At 40.0% G+C, this 7,947-nt stretch overlaps 1 long non-coding RNA gene across 1 annotated transcript; it reads right to left on the reverse strand.

Annotated features, from left to right (window-relative positions):
* Nucleotides 1–444: 444 nt before the first annotated feature.
* LOC143714822 (uncharacterized) lies at nucleotides 445–2,856 on the reverse strand. Its single transcript, XR_013195612.1, has 5 exons — nucleotides 2,768–2,856; nucleotides 2,077–2,145; nucleotides 1,763–1,818; nucleotides 1,452–1,524; nucleotides 445–728 (listed from the first exon to the last, which is right to left on the reverse strand). It is a non-coding gene; the product is annotated as an uncharacterized LOC143714822 (long non-coding RNA).
* Nucleotides 2,857–7,947: the final 5,091 nt, after the last annotated feature.

Genomic DNA, 7,947 nt, shown 5'->3' on the forward strand with positions numbered 1-7,947 from the left:
GTATTATATCTAGTATTATTGAAGCAAAACAGAGTCCCTATAACAGTGCAATTTGTAGATTTTAAGTCTTCGAGAAAATGTTTTATGAGTTACAAACCTCTTTTTCTTTCCTTTCTCTCTCACAAACACAACACATGAGTTGCACCTTTTTAAATTCTTCATTGCAGGTGCACAAATCCTATTCTATAAATTACCAAACTCATGGGGTCATATTTTTGTTAATAAACAGTAACATTTTGGCCAATTATGCACATTTCTTGGTGTATAATTTTGTGAATCATCTATACTGTTTGGCTATTCTCATGTGGTCACACTTTACTTTTTATTCAGTCACATATGCTATAACCCCATGTGTGGCCGCGCTTTAAATGTCAGCATACATTTCTTACTTTGTGATTTGAAAAAAAGAAAAGTATTTGTGCATCTCCAATGAAGAATTTGAAAAGCTGTAACTGCAGTGTTTTTTGTGTAAGAGAAAAAAGTTTGAAACTTCTATAAAAAAAAAAAAAAAACTTTCTCTCTGTGATTTTAATTGTACTGATGTCTGACTACTTTACACCTACAGATTCCACTGTCACAGGTGCTCAGTTTTGCTATAATAAAACCTATACAGAACATGGTAGTAATCAGCCATCCGTGCAAAAGCAGAGGTCGGTGTGGTGTACAGATACATCTGTCCAGGCCAACATCTCACGCCTTGATGCCTTCCGCTGTGGATCCCAGAAAACCTGCAATACAAACATAGTACAGTTCAAAATCTATCATACATACATACATACATCTCATCTGGTATCACAAATGATCATTCCAGGTTCAATTTAAAATTAGGGTTAGGTTAAATGCTCAATATTAAGGCTGCACAATATTGAAAACCTTAAATAAAATATTTTGTTTATCTGCTGCTATATATATTGCGATATAAAAACAAATTTCAAGAGATTATTTATTTAGAGGAGTGAATCTGCATTGAAAATTATAAACAAATTACAAGCATGGATAAATTCAATTGAAGAAAAATACATTTGAAATAAGCAGTGCATGATGTTTTTTTTAGGAAAATCTAACTTATCAGGTACGGAAATTGAATTATCGAATGTAAAAAGTCTTCACTGAGGTACAGCCTCTCCCTACTCTTACAAAATTACAAACAACCAGACTGAAAAACACATGTTGTATGAAGACTGTTTAAAACACCCCTCCTAATCCTCACAGAATGTGCAAGACAATGTCTATAATAAATAGTGTGTGTAATTTCTTCAGTACCGTCAGCAGAACCGATAACATCTGAGCTTATCGATACTGCGGTCTTCCTTAATTTGGCCCCAGGGCCCGTTTAATGTTTAATACTGGGTTTCGGTACCCATGCCTACATATGTGTGAGTTCATATGGATGAAGGCCTGTTGTGTTCTGTCTCTTGATTTGTGATAGTGGCAGCTATTGTGAAACTCACCTTCGTCATGTACTGAGTGTGGATGGCATCAAGATCTTGTCCTGAAGAATCACAGGGTCAAATGATATCTCATCTGGTAACAAGAGCATAGCCATAACTTTAAAAACTCTAATGATATCTTTACCCCCTGATATTGTATTGCGGATATACATTCAAACATTTTAAAAGGCTAAGAGTATGAGCCATGAGTAAACTGGACAGATATCTGTGAAAAATAACTTGCGTGCCTAAAGTTGTCGACCCCCTGAATTCAGCATTTGAAAGTAAAAAGAATTTCAGTATTTATCAATGAAAAAATACATATAAAATACCTTTGAGTTGGACAGTATGGTGTCTGTCTCATTGGCCAACATAATTAAAAACACACCTAGAGAAAAAAATATATGTATATATATACCAATGACCATGATATCCTGTTATCATAATAGTTAAATGAATTATTTAACTATGACCATTATAACATTATATTTGCTGCCTATTATTTAGCTGATTATTTAGCCTACAGGCTTCTCAAGGACAATGTCAGTGAAAAAAAATGGGATTAATGAATTTAAAGTGAGACTTTCAAAATTATAAATCCTACAGACCCACAACTATTGAACACTATGTTTGAGGTTTTGCTTACTAGTCGAGTTCATAGCCGTGGAGGTTGTCTTGGACAGGGGGTACAGCAGGCCATCAGCATGATGATCTTCTAGAAAATAACATGCAATGTGTCACGGAGCCAACAATGTTACATTGAATTTACAATAGAACAAAGGGTTTATTACACGGAAGCAAGCTAGAGCAGAGATGAAATGCAGAAAAGATAAAGAATATATATAAAAAATATATAAGGTAACGTTGATATATTGTGCAATAAATGCATATGAAATTATTATCATGATTAAACAATAATTCCCCCTTTGTTGTGGAGGGTTTTTTCTGTCCCTCCTGAAATCACTTATTATCAATCTTTGTAAGTGATGTCATTAACAGTACGTTAACTTACAGTGAATTATTTCAGGTTAAATAAATCAGTGTACTTCCAATCACCCATTGACAAATTAACTGTTACCAGCAAAACAAAACTATCAAAAACTGTTATCAACACAAAAATGTTGTTAAAAACCCAAACTTATGTAAAACAAGAGCTCAATTGTAATGTAAACTTAACTTAGCTCTTCTGAAAACGGTTGAGATGCTAACGGACTTTTTCGAAGACACAAAACCATTTCTATAAAGTAAATATTCAACAGAAGTGTACAATTACACGTAAGAAAGATGTCAGGCACGTTTGTATGTATTATTTGTGTGATTTTGGTAACTAAACTTACCTGAAAGCAGTGAAAACAACAGTGAGAGACGCTAGTTTTGCTGTTTGTCAGTTGATGAGGTTTCCTCGTTTCCATGGTTTCCATCTGCTTTCGCGCGCTCCTGTCTTTGAATCAGATAGCTTTGAATGCGACAAGGACTTTGATGCGACACGTACGCCCATTGAAACCATAGAACACGTCAAAAGGCACGCAGCATTTAAATAAACATCTAGAATTATAACATTTAACAATTTATAATATCATTAATTTTAAATAATGAATTTAAAACTCATTGTGCAGTTCTATGACCCATTCACTTTACAATTATGCTTTATTTTTTTTACACCATTTTGCTTTTATTTTTATTGTAAAGCAATTTCAAGACATCTGTATTATATATATATATATATATATATATATATATATATATATATATATATATGTATATATATATATATATATATATATATATTACATTAAAAGAGAATGAATTAAGCACTATATTTATATAAATTAAAGATGGTAATGAAATTACGGTCCTGTGACGTTGCAGTTCCGTTGCCAGTAAGTCATACAATTACCAAGTTATTACGATTAGAGTACGTATTTGCGACATTGTTGGTTATTTTATAACCTTAGGAGGACGTACTGACGATGTTGTGGTTTGGTCATGATGGTAATGAAATTACGGGCATGCGACGTTCTAGTTACGTTGCCAGTAAGTCATAAAATTACCAAGTAATTACGATTAGAGTACGTATCTGCGACGTTGTTGGTTATCTTATAACCTTAGGAGGACGTACTGACGACGTTGTGGGTTGGTAATATGATGGTAATGAAATTACGAGCATGCGACGTTGTAGTTACGTTGTCAATTGGTAAAGTCATGACGTGACCAAAAAGTACGAATACATTACGTAACTGTTACGTCGTGTGTTAGCTGGGATAAGAATAATAAGTATGCACAATAACACTAGGGTTGCTTTGCCTATGGAAAGCACCACTAATAAGTATGCACAATAACACAAGTGTTGCTTTGCCTATGGCAAGCACCACTAATAAGAATAAGAATAAGAATAATAAGTATGCACAATAACACTAGTGTTGCTTTGCCTATGGCAAGCACCACTAATAATAATAATAATAATAATAATAATAATAATAATAATAATAATAATAATAATAATAATAATAATAATAATAATTAATAATAATCTGTGATGTCGGCATGTATTTTTTATAACATAGTAAAAGATAGTTACTATAGAGTTATTATAGAGTTATTAAAATCTTTATTAAAAAGTGCCTTTGGTATGGCACGAGACCTGCGGCCTCGTGCCTATGGCCTACGGTTGCTAGGGTGCTGTAATTGGTTGCTAGATTGAGGCTATGAAGATTTTAGACCATTACTTATTGGCTGCTTGATAATATAAATCCTCTGAGGGAGAGAGAGAGGGAGAGAAATGCAGGGGTGTCAGGCCCTTTGTGTCTGTGTGTGTGAAAAAGTCGGTTGGGATTTGAAATTCTGAACATTCCGCAATGTTAAGTCAATGGGATTTTTTTGGCCGCTTTTTCGTCCGCTGTGCGAACATCGTACACCCGATCGCTTATAAAAGTCATAGCACACCTCTCCTCAATGAGCCGCATGATTTGACGCCTCACTCGGGGGTCTGTGACAAAATTTGCGGGACGAGTTACGCGCCAAACTTTGTCCAGAATAATAAGAAGAAGAACTAGAATGTACATTTCCAGAAGAAAATGTGAAGTGGTGCTTGCAGTGGCAAAACTCGCCTCTCGGTTGCTAGAGTGTGGTACATTATTGCATACGAGCCAACAATCATGTCTGTACGATATTGTGGAGCTGAGATATGGCTTATTCATGTGTTTGTATGGTTACTAGGGTACTCTATATGGTTGCTATGGTCTGCTTATACAGTTTATGAGATGATATTTAAAGACTAGTTGACAGTCTGACTATGTTTCTACTAGTGTCTGGAGCTGAAATATGGCTTGTAAATGTTGTTTTATGGTTGCTAGGGTGCCCCAAGTGGTTGCTAGGGCACGGCTATGAAGTTATTATGTCACTACCTATTGGCCTCTTGATATGCCGAGTCAAAAGAGCCCAATCCCAAGTCTCTATGACCTCCTGGTCAAAAGATATGATCTCACAAATTTTGTGCCAATGTTAAGTCTATGGGACTTTTTTCGGCCGATTTATCGCCCGCCGGATGATCATCGTACACCCGATCGCTTAGAAAAGACATAGCACACCTCTCCTCAATGAACCGGTCGATTTGACACCTCATTCATGGGTCTACGACAAAAGCTGCGGGAGGAGTAGCGTGCCGAAGTTTTGTCTAGGTGAATAGTAATCACAATACTAGAATGTACATTTCCAGAAGAAAATGTGAAGTGGTGCTTGCAGTGGCAAAACTCGCCTCTCGGTTGCTAGAGTGTGGTACATTATTGCATACGAGCCAACAACCATGTGTGTACGATATTGTGGAGCTGAGATATGGCTTATTCATGTGTTTGTATGGTTACTAGGGTACTCTATATGGTTGCTATGGTCTGCTTATACAGTTTATGAGATGATATTTAAAGACTAGTTGACAGTCTGAGTCAAAAAAGCCAAACTCCATGTTTCTACTATTTTCTGGAGCTGAAATATGGCTTGTAAATGTTGTTTTATGGTTGCTAGGGTGCCCCAAGTGGTTGCTAGGGCACGGCTATGAAGTTATTATGTCACTACTTATTGGCCTCTTGATATGCCGACTCAAAAGAGCCCAATCCCAAGTCTCTATGACCTCCTGGTCAAAAGATATGATCTCACAAATTTTGTGCCAATGTTAAGTCTATGGGACTTTTTTCGGCCGATTTATCGCCCGCCGGATGATCATCGTACACCCGATCGCTTAGAAAAGACATAGCACACCTCTCCTCAATGAACTGGTCGATTTGACACCTCATTCATGGGTCTACGACAAAAGCTGCGGGAGGAGTAGCATGCCAAAGTTTTGTCTAGGTGAATAGTAATCACAATACTAGAATGTACATTTCCAGAAGAAAATGTGAAGTGGTGCTTGCAGTGGCAAAACTCGCCACTCGGTTGCTAGGTTGTTGCTAGGCGGTTGCCAGGGTATTCAGGGTGGTTGCTATGGCATTGCTAGGCGGTTGCTAGGGTGTTCTGGGTGGTTGCTAGGGTGTTGCTAGGGTAGTTGCTATGGTGTTGCTAGGAAGTTGCTAGGGTATTCTGGGTGGTTGCTAGGGTGTTGCTAGGCGGTTGCTAGGGTGTTCTGGGTGGTTGCTAGGGTGTTGCTAGGCGGTTGCTAGGGTGTTCTGGGTGGTTGCTAGGTGGTTGCTAGGGTGTTCTGGGTGGTTGCTAGGGTGTTGCTAGGGTGTTCTGGGTGGTTGCTAGGGTGTTGCTAGGCGGTTGCTAGGCGGTTGCTAGGGTGTTCTGAGTGGTTGCTAGGGTGTTGCTATGGTGTTCTGGTTGGTTGCTAGGCGGTTGCTAGGGTGTTCTAGGTGGTTGCTAGGGTGTCACTAGTCGGTTGCTATGGTATTCGGGGTGGTTGCTAGGGCGTTGCTAGGCGGTTGCTAGGGTAATCTGGGTGGTTGCTAGGGCGTTGCTAGGTGGTTGCTACGGTGTCCTGGGTGGTTGCTAGGCGGTTGCAAAGGTGTTCTGGGTGGTTGCTAGGGCGTTGCTAGGCAGTTGCTAGGGTGTTCTGGGTGGTTGCTAGGGTGTTGCTAGGCAGTTGCTAGGGTGTTCTGGATAGTTGCTATGGTGTTGCTAGGCAGTTGCTAGGGTATTCTGGGTGGTTGCTATGGTGTTGCTAGGCGGTTGCTAGGGTGTTCTGGGTGGTTGCTAGGCAGTTGCTAGGGAATTCTGGGTGGTTGCTATGGTGTTGCTAGGCGGTTGCTAGGGTGTTCTGGGTAGTTGCTATGGTGTTGCTAGGCAGTTGCTAGGGTGATCTGGTTGGTTGCTAGGGTATTGTAGGTGGTTGCTATGGTGTTCTGGGTGGTTGCTAGGCGGTTGCTAGGATGTTCTAGGTGGTTGCTAGGGTGTCACTAGTCGGTTGCTATGGTATTCGGGGTGGTTGCTAGGGCGTTGCTAGGCGGTTGCTAGGGTAATCTGGGTGGTTGCTAGGGCGTTGCTAGGTGGTTGCTACGGTGTCCTGGGTGGTTGCTAGGCGGTTGCAAAGGTGTTCTGGGTGGTTGCTAGGGCGTTGCTAGGCAGTTGCTAGGGTGTTCTGGGTGGTTGCTAGGGTGTTGCTAGGGTAATCTGGGTGGTTGCTATGGTGTTACTAGGTGGTTGGTAGTTGTCAAAGATGGTTACTGTTGAGTTTGTAGCATTTTATTGGCATGATTTAGCGCTTAGGTAATCGATATTAGCATGTAGCTATTCACTGCTAGCATGTGTAGCATGTAGCAAGTCCTGTTTGCTAGCATGAGTCAAAAGAGCCAACCCCCATCTCTATACGATGTTCTGATGCAGAGATATCGGTCTTGCAAAACTGTTGCTAGGGTACTCTGTTTAGTTGCTAGGGAGTGGCTTGGCAGCTGCCAATCATGAAGCTCCAAAGTCAATGTGAATGTATAAACTAACCCCCATCTCTATACGATGTTTTGATGCAGAGATATAGGTCTTGCGAAATGGTTGCTAGGGTACTCTGTTTGGTTGCTAGGGAGTGGCTTGGCAGCTGCCAATCATGAAACTCCAAAGGCTTCTTGTCAGTATGAATGATATAAACCAACTCCCACGCCTTTGTGACATTCAGAATGGAAGATATCCCTCATTGGATTTTTGTTGCTAAGGTGCTTGACAATGGTTGCTAGGGAGGGGTTAGGATGTGTTGAGGTGATTCAGGATGGGCTGTTTGCTGCCCCGAGTCAAACGAGCCCACCCTCATGTATCTATGACTCTTATATCCTGAGATATCCCTTTGATCTGTTTCAATGGAAGTCTATGGAACTTGTTGCTAAGGAGCTCTAAATGGTTGCTAGGGCGTGGCTTGTTAGCTTCACAATGATCCTGAGAGACTGATTGGTTGTCTGAGTAAAATGAGCCCGCCCCTTTGTCTCTACGACACTGTGATCCAGAGTTATGTTCAATATAAAAGCGGTTTCTATGGTGTAGGACGGCCCGTTTCATGGGCCGTCCTACACCATAGTAAGTCAATGGGGAAACTTTGGGCAGCTCC

Source organism: Siphateles boraxobius, unplaced genomic scaffold (genome assembly GCF_051911475.1).
Source record: "Siphateles boraxobius isolate OS27281-9 unplaced genomic scaffold, OSU_SipBor_1 56, whole genome shotgun sequence".
NCBI lineage: Eukaryota > Metazoa > Chordata > Actinopteri > Cypriniformes > Leuciscidae > Siphateles > Siphateles boraxobius.